At 36.8% G+C, this 12,120-nt stretch overlaps 1 long non-coding RNA gene across 2 annotated transcripts; it reads right to left on the reverse strand.

Annotated features, from left to right (window-relative positions):
* Window positions 1–3,380: 3,380 nt before the first annotated feature.
* On the reverse strand, window positions 3,381–5,639 carry LOC113085121 (uncharacterized). 2 transcript variants are annotated; one of them, XR_003283991.1, is made up of 3 exons: window positions 5,563–5,639; window positions 4,668–5,403; window positions 3,381–3,825 (listed from the first exon to the last, which is right to left on the reverse strand). It is a non-coding gene; the product is annotated as an uncharacterized LOC113085121 (long non-coding RNA). The 2 variants fall into 2 exon arrangements; XR_003283992.1 differs by having other exon boundaries at window positions 4,668–5,384; window positions 5,563–5,610.
* Between the last annotated feature and the right edge of the window lie 6,481 nt (window positions 5,640–12,120).

The following is a 12,120-nucleotide window of genomic DNA, read 5'->3' on the forward strand; positions in this document are numbered from 1 at the left end:
TTTCCTTGTTCAAGGCACTGTTCCAGAAGTCATCTGAAAGTTTAACACTCAGAGACTGCATTAATCAAATGTACCTATGTAACTTCTGACCAAACTGTGTCTGAGCAGTCAGCTCTTTTTCTAATTTTCACTTTTCAACCTCCTCTTTCAGTGTTCCCTTAATAAAAACAAAATCATCTGGTTGAAAACAGCAGTTCTCTTATTCTTTGTTAGTGAAGCAAGTTCTTCATTGCAGGAAAATAGCAAGCATTTTTTCTTCTTTGCATAATGCAGAAATCAGCTACCTTTATTATCTAAATATACTGCAATAAAACAAAATAAACCTTCCTTTTTTAACAGTCAGACATGCATATGGTAAAATAAACACCTCAATCATAATTTTTCTTCTATATTTGCATACATGATTCAGAATAATCTGGTATTTGTGAATTTAATGTTTCCTAACCAACAGAAAATAATTCCTATTATTGTAAATAAAATAATTAAATCTAATTATTTAAGCAACTAGTTCCCTTCCTATTATAAAATACCTATAGCTTTTGAATCAAAATGTCTATTAACTTGGTCACCCAGTCTTGCTTTCATTCCACATTGCACAAGTTATTTATTTTATTTTTGACATTTACACAAGCCCAATCTCTGAAACTCTGTAATGGATTAACTTTCATACTGTGTCCCAGGGATAACAAGATACAAATTCTAGATGTTTTCACGTATTAAAAAAAGTTTTAAGCACGTGCATCTTTTAAATTAATCTATTCAGACAAGTTATTAAATAATAAATCCATATCTTATTTTAATTAATTTATTATTATTTCTATATTCCACCATATCTGCCATTTCTATATTAGTCCATTTCTTGGAACATTTGTATTTATTTTTCTCTAAAACAACCTTCATACAGTTGACTTTATTGTTTTAGGGCTCCTGCACTTATCCTTTCTCAACACCAGCCACCCCCGTCTCTGTAACTTGATCACTCCCAAGTGATGGTCCAGGAGGGAAGAGCACCTCTTGCTCCACCCATGTAATACAACTTTACTGTGGAAACGTCCTCCTTTGTTCTCACTCCCACTACACTGGGCTCAGAAAATTTTCTCCCATTTCACCCAGACATCCTAAATGCAAAAATCTATTATAGATCTTGGTTCAAACTTTATTGATTCTAATATCCTAACCTCATTCACACTTTCTGCACTCTTTATTGAGCCAGAGTGCTTATTCTTGCATACTTTTTCCCTTTATCTAAGGGATAATCAGTCATTAATTGTCCTTTTATTATCAAGGCTCATCATACATTCATCCCTCTCAGCCACCCTGAAGTGACAGTCCAAGAATGGTGCGCAACTTTTACCCACCCAACACAGAATTTATTTGTTCACACATTCATTCGTCCGGACACCGAGACATCCACACAACAAAACACAGCTCACATAGAGCTCCTTAAGGGCCCACCTATTCTGACCTTCGAAAATTTCACTTATACTTTCTCAAAGCGGTATCCGTGGGACTTTTCCTCGCGATTCCTTAATCTGCTTATCCGTTTATCACTGTCCTACCTAGGCCCAGCTATCCGATAAACACAGACACACAGCATGCCATGTCTTTCTGCCTACACCATATTTGTCTTAAATCGAGGATGCCTTCCAAGGCCTTCCTATTAATAACCCAAATATGTGCATGCAGTTATTTCTTCTGGAGTAAAACCCCTTTTTCAATTTAGATATCATATTATTTTTCTAAATTTGGAAGAGCAGATTTTAAGTGTCCTTACCACTCAGAACTGACCAGTCAACAACACACACTAATTATATAAGCAAAAATGCTTACCTTATTCTATGGTGGCCACCACTGTGTGTGTGTTGCTCATCAGTCAGCTCAAGAGCAGTCGTCCACTCTGCTCCTTTCCAGTCCCATCTGGGGTGCCAAATCTGTGGTGTATTTTGCCGGTTCTCCAAAGGATCAAACTCAGTCAGGGATTTTTCTCTCAGAAGAAAACTCTTTATTTTAAGCAAAACAAAGCCGAGAGGTCCCTGCAAGGAAATCTCCCGAAATGCTAGGTTGCATCTCATCATATACCCCACACAGGGCGGTTCCACATAGTAAAACTTTTCCTTATGCTTGCAATTTTGATCCCTCCCTAGGGAGGAGGGCCCCTACTTGTTTTTGTATAACGAAAGGCCCTTTCTGGCCATATGTTTTTCATCCGTTCTGAACATTCCAGCACGTAAGCAACTTTCTATCCATTACCTATAGGATTATAATGGAAAAACAACTAGCAACAAAAATGGCTTGATTCACATTGATTATTCTTGATTGATCAAAATCTTACTAATAAAAATCTCCCACAGGTTCGGCCGGAGGTTTGGACCAAAATCCTCCTGACTTTCTCCCAGGTGAGACGACAGCGCTGGACGAAAGCCAGGGTGGATGGAACCGCTGCGTCAGGTTCGTGAGATGGGAACAGAGGTGGGTTATAACCTATGGCACACTCAAAAGGAGACATAACTGACACGGCCACAGGAAGGGTGTTATGAGCATATTCTGCCCAGGAGAGCTGGTAGCACTAGGGATCTGAAGGTGTTGCCACCGCGGTTGTGTAATAGTGTAATAACTGTAATAGTTGCAAATTCTAAGTCTATGGTAATAAACAAATTACCTCAGATACAGCGTTTCCTTTGTATTGAGAAATTTGAGCGCAGGAAAATAGTTTATGCATTCAGCACATTAATTTAGTGTTGAGCCTTCATTTCACCCATCCGCGTTTGCACAAGTTCTCGTGATCGCAAACGCTGGCTGGTCAGGTTTGGTGAGGCTTTCTCCAAACTGGCCAAATACAAACAAGACAACGATAAATAAAATGGTAACAAGAAATATGGCAACGATTTTTATTTCAAAGAGAGCGCTTGAGCCCACGTTAGACAGGGTGTATTTTATTTTCTTATTTAAGCGTCTTTCTTGTTCTACTGCATTCCCTGCTAACAACATTACGTAACTGTTACGTAACTGCAACGTAATCTGGTGACCCAAGTTTCGTTGTGGCGACGTAACTAGTTAGGTTGTGGCAACCAGAAAAGTGAAAGGTGCGTATACGTCGCCACAACGTAACTTTGTGACGTTGCCAGTAAGTAACTGCGACGTCGTGGCAACGTTGCGGATCGGTGGTCGTGTGCTGGTAATCAGTTGGTCATTTTTTTTTTATAATTATTCTATGGGCAGACATGCAGTACTTGAACCTAATTTATGTCCTCATATGCCCAAACTAATTTAAAGGCTGTTTTAGCAGCTGTGAATGATGAATACATACTCGAAATGAATTCAGTTAATTTATTAACAAGCAAATATGAACAGTAATACACTCAGATTATTAATAAAAACAGGATATACAGCGAAATATGAATGAAAGCATTCAGCCCATACAGAAGCACATAGATTGAGATATATTAATAATAAATACATTTCCATATATTTAAATATCTATACCCTTCTGTAAGCATGCAGGGTCAAAACATTATGCACAACATGCAAGTCTTAGTAGGCCCTCAGCACATTGCATTTAAATATTATCATTAACAATGCACACATTCATCAACTAATCACAAGCTCCCACAATAATACATCAGCTAATCATGTTTAAGCAATTAACATTAAATTCTAAAATCTTAAGTAACTCAATATTCAAGTGTTCGTGTCCCTGAGTAATATCTGCATCCCCCGAAGTCTGAAGAGAACACAATATGCTAGTAGACAGCAATCCTCGTGAGAGAGAGGTCTGGTGTGGATCTGGAACTGACTTCTCTTGATTATCTGTCTTCACAAACTGCCCTGAAATACAATTCAAACATTAACAATGATTGTTATAAATGTAATGTAAGGATCTTACATTCATAATGCTCATTTTGGAAATATAGTTAATATCAGTAATATGCAGCATGCACGATACAAGGAAGTGGTCAGTAACTACACTTTGAGATATGATATCTATATCAGTAAGGCTACATTTAAGAAAAAATTAAATGAATAAATTAAGTTGTGTTATGCATTCAAATAGTTAGAAATGCTAAAATACAGAATTTGTTAACAATAATAATAAAAAATAATATGCTGGGGAAAAAATTAAACATTTCATAGGGCCCTAAACATGTTTTTTTTTATTACTTTTAATAAATCATTGTGAAAATGTATGTACTACGAAAAAGGAGTAGAGAAAAATGAAATATTTATTTTATCATCGAGGATTTCTTAAAAAAAAACTCTTGTCTCGCTCTCATGAACCCAGTCTCGTGTCTCGTCTCGTCTTGTGGGATAAGTGTCTCGTCACAACCCTAGTAGCCAGAGCAAGAGATACATTAGATTTCTTTTGCATGTCTGACAGAGTAACATTTAGCAGAATTATTTCAAAAGAGTTAAACCTGTAACCTGTTTTCTGGGTAACATTGAGAATATCACTGTATATTGTTGCAACACCTCCAATCACCACGACCAATCTGACGGGGCTCATGCTTATAACAGTAGTTTGGTGGAGTTTAGACTAATGCTGAATCAAAAATACCTGTCAAAATTAACACTGGAACAAACACAATCTTTATTGATTGGACAGCACAAGTACTTCTATTTGAGCGTGTAGAACAAAAGTCATCATAACAGTTATTTGAGAATTGGCTTACTAGTCATATGGAGCGAAGTGTCCTGGAGATGTTGTCCAACAGGAGATCTAAAAAGCCTAGAACGCTCCCAGAAAAGATTCCAATTATTAACAAAAAGCAGTTTCTGTTCTTTACAGCATGACTATAACCATTCGTTTAAAGCAAAAAGTCTGCTGAACCTTTCATGTCCTCATCTATATGTGGGAAGTGGTCCTGCGCCGCAGCGTGTTGTCGTTAACCCCAGCATGAAGCACGTCCGCTCCGATGCCCCCTCACCCTTCAGGATCACGGGAATCTGTGCAGAAATATCAAGAACATGAGCACCAGGGAAACAGTGAGTGTGGACTTTACCTTCAGCTAACATAGCGCAAACGTGCCGGAGGATGGAGTCTCTGATGATCACAGCGTTGTGTTCTGTCTCGCGAAGTGGAGCGAATCGGTTTCTGGTGGAGATCCTGAAGACCGGAGGCGGCGAATGGAGAGAGGTCATCGCCCAGGGCCTGGTTCATGTCTTACGCTGTGAAATAGGGTGAAGGACATCTGGGAAGATCGTGTCCTGGGTGCACCGGGCCTTTGCAGAGACCCACACAGAGTAGAGGTGGTAGTAGGGTTAGCTGTATACTTACCCTGGACGTATGAGCATCAACTCCTGAATATTTCCAGCATAGCTCTCCACTTGCTCATCTGGGCCTGCTTCTCCACAATATCATGGATCTGTATCTTCACGGCCTCCAGCTCCTTATTAGAAATAAACAAACTAGAGAATAGGGGAAATGCAGAAAAGAAAAATAGTAATATGGAAAACATACAAAAATATCTTAAGATACCAGAATTCACATGTTTAGATTTTACAGATGCATGATGATATATTGTAAAAAATAAATATGAAGTTATTTAATAAGCTTTCTCAGATCACCTGTGTTTTCTATCTCGGTCAGCAGCTCCCGTTAGACATTTTCTTGGAAATGTTTTAGAGGGTTTTTAAGACACTCCTGAAATCACTGTACAATTTTTTTTTTATCAATATTTGTTTACAATGTCAAATCAGAACAAGCTTGAAACAGTGGTTTGAAATAGTTTCAGCCCATTTTAGACCGCGAGTGACGTCACGGATAGACTTTATAGGCTAAATTAATTAGCTTAACTTTACTTCATTTATCTATTGACAAATTACCATCAAAAACATTTACAAAGCAATCAAAACCGATCCTTTACGCATAAGATGTAATTAAAAGCCCAAACTTTCATTAATAAGAGCTCAAATCTAATATGCGATAATATTAATTATGTTTCTATGCTAGGGTAATACTTGATAGCAGACATTTCAGGAAAAATACCATAATCACAGAGGTATAAATATTAACAAAAAGTACCTAGACTGTGGATAATATTAACGTGTTACTTAACCATTCTGTCGCAGTTGTTGGCCTTTTCTTTGGTATAACTGATGACAAACAGAGAAAATGTCAGACGAGTCCTCTCCTCTCCAGCAGCTGATGTGTACGCGGTTGCCATGGTAACTCAACGGCTAAAAGGCTAATAAAAACAATAAAATAATAAAAAATACTTTGTTTTATACATTTTATCAACCAACTTATTTATTATAAATTGTAAGACTCACCTCAGAAAGCTAATTCTCCTGTCAGACACAGTTGAAGTGAAAAGTGCGTCAAACAAACGCGCTGTCCTTCTGATACAACAATCTCTGCTGCAGATGAGATGGTGTAGCCAGTCTGTGTCACTATTTCTATTTCATAACTACTTACGAGATCACAACTCTTTTCTTGTCAATACTGTGCGTAAGTTGTGGAAACATATTTTATCTTTAAGGAACGTTTAAAACTCTGCAGACCCGGTACCGGGTCCGAAAATAGCATGCCACATGTTTGTGTCTCATTTGCATATCCTTCCTTATATGGCATTTGCCCAAAAATGGGTTCATTTGAAAGCTTAGAGTGTTTTCTTTACAAAGAATACCATTAATTGGGGTTTTATGATACATAAAGTAGTCAAATTAAGCTAAGAAATATATTTCCCCCCCCCATAAATTTCCATCTAACGATTGCGAATACGTTTTCGTAAGAATGTGTATTTAAAATATTTTTCACAAAACAGTCAAGTCATATATCACAAGAAAGCTCTCATTCTCAGGAATCTGATGATGTAGATCATTTTATTGTGTGACAATCACAGATCGAATGATCTTCAACAGAATCGCGATGTAAAATTTCTCACCTTATTATTTATACATTTTGCACCGCTTCAGTCAGCCGCAAACAGCCACGCATACCTATATACTCGATATAATCTTTTAGATTAGAATCTCTTCTTTCAAACAAGACCATTTTTACGTTTCTGCGTGCTTCCATTGCTGAGATATAAAGCGTTCTGTACAAGTGCGCAATAGAGGTCCAAAGCCCTGTGAGCGCTGACCAGACCTCTAACTCATATGATGCGCACTAAAGCCTTTTTCCTGCTATACAGATCTGATCTCTTTGTGAAGCGCTATTAGTCCAAATAGCTGTCACTCAAAAGCCGTCTGAACCAGTCAGAGGTGCGAATAGCCGCAACAGGGGGGTCACTTACTGCCCCGTCCTGTTTCCGTCCGGTGACGTCACAGAACCGCTGACCGATGGGAAATTGAGTGTTTGGCTGCTTCTAAACAAAGACCACGCGAGGGGGAAACTACACGCGGAAGAATCTCCGGATTAACAATGAATAATATTCATAATACAAGTTATGGAGGACCACCGTCGCCGTGGAGAGGTCAGGACGCGCATCTGGTAAGCGTATACGCGTGATACTTGCTTTTATACATTTCATTCTTTATTTTGAAGCCTCGAAGCTGCGCTAGCCATAAGCTTATCTGTTTATTTTCATAATTTTCATATTTGACCGCATTTCAGTGAATATACAGTAAACAGTACAGTATACTGGGTGGATGAACATAAATTAGTTTGTTGACGCTCCGAAGTTCGCGTTGAAGCTTCGGGGACGCGGATTTATCGCTGGTTTTGAATAATAACAAACAGACACGCTATAAATATGAAATATCATACATGCTTGAGACAGGCAAGGTCTCCCAATCTTTACATGATGCAGAATAGACATAAATGAAATGATATTAAGCTGGAAATTGTGGATTCTATTTAAGACTGTGACAGACCAGATATTTTAATAATTCTATGCATGTCGCTATTGCCTAATATGATTTCAGAAAACATACACACAAAAAAGCACATTGTATTGAGATGGTTCATCATATGTGAAACAACATAAATAATACTATTTGTCACAAACAGCAGCTTTTTATGTAACTTCTGAGTGTTTTCTGTAAAATAATATACAGATATCACATTATTCCATACTGCAAGTGTGCAAAAGATGACTTCATACTTATTTAGACTAAAATTTTGTACAAAAATGGTATTATTCCTTCCTTCAGTTGGAATAGAATAACTTTTGCATAGATTAAGATAGAAAGAAATTTCTTTTTTCCTCTATTAGCTGACATGTGCTAGAAAAACATGAAATTGGTCTAAAGTTACTAGGCCCTTCATTGCCTGAGCTATACTATTTCAAACTTCAGTTTACACAAATAAAATAAAAAAGCGCCTTGTTTTTTTCCCTATTTATTATAACACAGACAGCATATATTGTCATTTTTATCAATTTCAACAGTGTTTTATGTAATTTCAAAGGGTTTCCTTTAAAATGATACCAAACTTTGTCATCTCACACTTTTGAATGTGAATAGGGAAGCATTCAAAATTAGGAAGGAAAATGAAAAACGGAAATCCCCAAAATAGCATTTGTGCTTAAGAGGTTAATATTGTGTCTGAAGTTTAATCAAACTTTTTAAATAGCTCTATACTCAGAGAGCATATAAAGAACGTACAAAAAATATGGTAATGATATTACATGCATACGACGTTGTAGTTACGTTGCCAGTAAGTCATGAAGTTACCAATATATTACCAATAGAGGACCTATCTGGGACGTTCTTGGTTATCTAGTCACGTTGGAAGGACGTACTGATGATGTTGTGAGTTGGTAATGTGATGGTAATAAAATTACGGGCATGCAACGTCGTAGTTACGTTGTCAATTGGTAAGTCATGGAATTACCAAAAATTACCAGTACGTTACGTAACTGTTACGTTGTGTGTTAGCAGGGCTAGTAGTATGGAAATGAGTGAAGTAGCCTACTTTTACTCGCTAAGAAGTACAAGGATAAACGACATACAAAAGAGGATGACAATCGATCCTTCCGCCACAGATTTCCATTGATTTAATTCTTACAGTTTTGACGTCTTCGTAAAACAGCATACACCAACAATAATGCATTCTGTTATTCTTCTTATTCTTTTTATTATTAGGCTATTATTTTATTACAGTTCCATCAACTAATGCACAAATCGTTATAGAAGTAGGCCGAGAAGGATGGGCATATCTTCATTTTGAGCAAATGCAATATACGTCTGCCTGTTTTGTCGTCATGTAGGACCAGCACTGATCAAAAGGTCTCATTCATCCTAATCAGTAATGCTGTTTTCCAGGTGCTGAAGCTGAAATATGGAGGCATGCTATAAGGTGATTTGCCCTTTCGTTGGAGAGGAGAGGAGGGCGCAAGGAGAGACTGGCGCGTCAGCAGCAGGAGCAGCCACAGCACCCACCTAGTGATTTTGTTTAAGTGCATGTTTTTTTTCCACGTTGTGTTTATAGCCTGTGCGTTTTTTTTTTTTTTCATTAATTCTGTGTATGTTGTTGACTGTGTTTTGTGTTAATTGTTGACTTTGTTCATGGCTTTGTTGTTCGTTTTTTATAATTAAATATATGATTTCTGGGTCATTAATTCTGTGTTTGTTATCTTTTTTCACGTCGTTTTAGTATGACAAATGCCGAAAATAAGGCAAAAGGTCAATCCAGTGGTGATTTGAGCAGATTCGTAACACATCCGGCACAGCTCCGGTAGGCGGAATCATTTCACGCACCCGTTACGTATCTGTAACGGGATGATCAGGCGGTGCTGGATCGGCGCTGGCACATATCCACAACAACCCCTAAAAACAGACCAGAAACGGCTTCGGCCCGATGTGCGTTTGGACTCAGGAACGAGTCCGTGAGGCGGATGCATGCCAGACCCGGCTCTATCGTTTTGCGGTTGCGGCCCTGTTCCGTTACAGCGTCCAGTGGCTATCTGGGTAGTTGTTAGATTTTAACTGACGTCAAATCTGCTATTTCACAATCTGATTTTGATAGTTTTTGTTTTGAGAATTTGGGCGTTTATGTGTGTGGAGGGGAGATATATATATATATAAACGTTATATGTGTGTAATTGAGGTGATCTGTGATTATGTACGGTTTATCCCTGCTAGTTATGAGTTTATTTTTAGCTTGACAGCAAAATATATTACAATGGTTTGGTTGGTTACTGCATGACCGTGCAAATGGCCTTAAGCTATTTTCTTAAATAAACTACCAAAATATTGTTTTCTAAAACATATTGGACGGAATGCTCCTGAGAACGCTGTACCAGCTTGCAGCGCCATCTGTAGGATAGTTAAACGCATTCATGTGATACAAAATGCCAAACACGAGTAGGATCTGCGTTGTTACCACTGATCTATATATAACTATATGACTCTATATTATAGATCAGTGGTTGTAACTCAATCCTTTGGTTTTTTTTTATGAATGTGGTGAGAATTTGAGCGGTTATAAAATTTGCAACAGTTGTGATATAGCACATATGACTACAGCCTATGATATAATTACATGTCTCCCGTTACAGTGTTGTTTTTAACACTTAAATACCAAAAATTTACAAAGTTTGACATAACATCTCAATTGTCATTACTTAAAGGGATAATTCACCCTAAAATCAAAATTGTATCATTAACAACTCACCCTCATGTCGTTCATGTACACTATAAAAAGTGAATGGTTGGATCAACTTAAAAAAATTACTTCAATTGGTAACACCAAAAGAAATTTTCTCAACTTTTCTCAACTTAAATTATCACCTTTTATCAACTTCATTTCACTAGGTTAATCACACTTATATTATTTGAGTTCATTCAATCCTATTATTGAAATTAGTCAAACTTAATTTCACTGCATTCCCACTTAAATATATTAATTTTTACTACAGTTAGATCTACTAAAAAAAAAAAAACTTCAAGTGGTAACACCTTAAAAAAAATGATGTTTCCTCAACTTAAATAATTATATTTTCTCAACTTAATTTCACTAGGTCAATCACACAAGACTAAAAATGCTTTAGAGATATTTATTACCATTAATTCATGTATACGCTAACAGTGTTTTCCATATTACAAACTTTGAAAAATCATTACAAACTGTTCATATTTGTTGTGCCAATGAGATTTCATTTACTGCCACACTTCACATCCATAACCGTTAGATTGTCTTTGCACTGCATATTTTTATAAAAGTAAATATAAAAAGTGGCTATTCCCTTAAATGAGCCACCTAAAAACAATTAAAGGGATTGTTCACTCAAGAATTGTTCAAGTTGTTCCAAACTGTATGAGTTTCTTTCTTCTGCTGAACACATAAGATGATGTGTTGAAAAATGTTGGTAACCAGACCGCTAACCGTACCCATCAACTTCCAGCAGGAAAAAAAAGATTGAAAGTCAATGGTTACAGTCAACTGTCTGGTTGCCAACATTTTTCAACACATCTTTTGTGTTCAGCAGAAGAAAGAAACTCATACAGGTTTGGAACAACTTGAACCATTTTTGGGTGAATTATCCCTTTAATATTCTTAAAATAGAACCACATAAGTGAAATTTATAAGTGCTTTAGAACAGCTTACAGTTAATGCCCTAAACTGAGCCATGTTTAAATATAATAAATGTATATATATATATATTTATATATAATGCCCTAAACTGAGCCATGTTTATATATATATATATATATATATATATATATATATATATATATATATATATATATATAAACCTTAAACAGCTCATGGAAAATGTTTTGAATGTTTTGACAGCTAGTTAATTACCCTTTCACCAATGTAAAAGGAACAAATCAACTACAGATCCGAACAAATACACACTATACATTTGACTGAACAAATAGATTTTCTTACAATAAGAACACATGAACCGTTCAACTAAAACAGAGACATTCTTTCAAACACATGCACATTCAAACATTATTGCAAGTTCACTGTAGTCTCCTGAAAAGACTTTGAACTTTTGGTGTCAACTTGTTCTGATCGAGCTGCAAGAGAACTTTCTGGAATACCTCGAATGTAAACTGAAGTGGTTTTGGATAAGCCAGACTGATGTATATCATCCCGAGAAGCAAGGCAAAAGCTGATGTAGACGAAGGCAGCTCATTCAGAACTTTAACACCCTTGATGATAACACCTATGTCAGCCTGTGGTTCATGATGTTCTCCCCCCTCCTTCCGAATAACATACACCGCCAT

This window comes from Carassius auratus, unplaced genomic scaffold, assembly GCF_003368295.1.
Source record: "Carassius auratus strain Wakin unplaced genomic scaffold, ASM336829v1 scaf_tig00041457, whole genome shotgun sequence".
In the NCBI taxonomy this organism is placed as follows: Eukaryota; Metazoa; Chordata; class Actinopteri; order Cypriniformes; family Cyprinidae; genus Carassius; species Carassius auratus.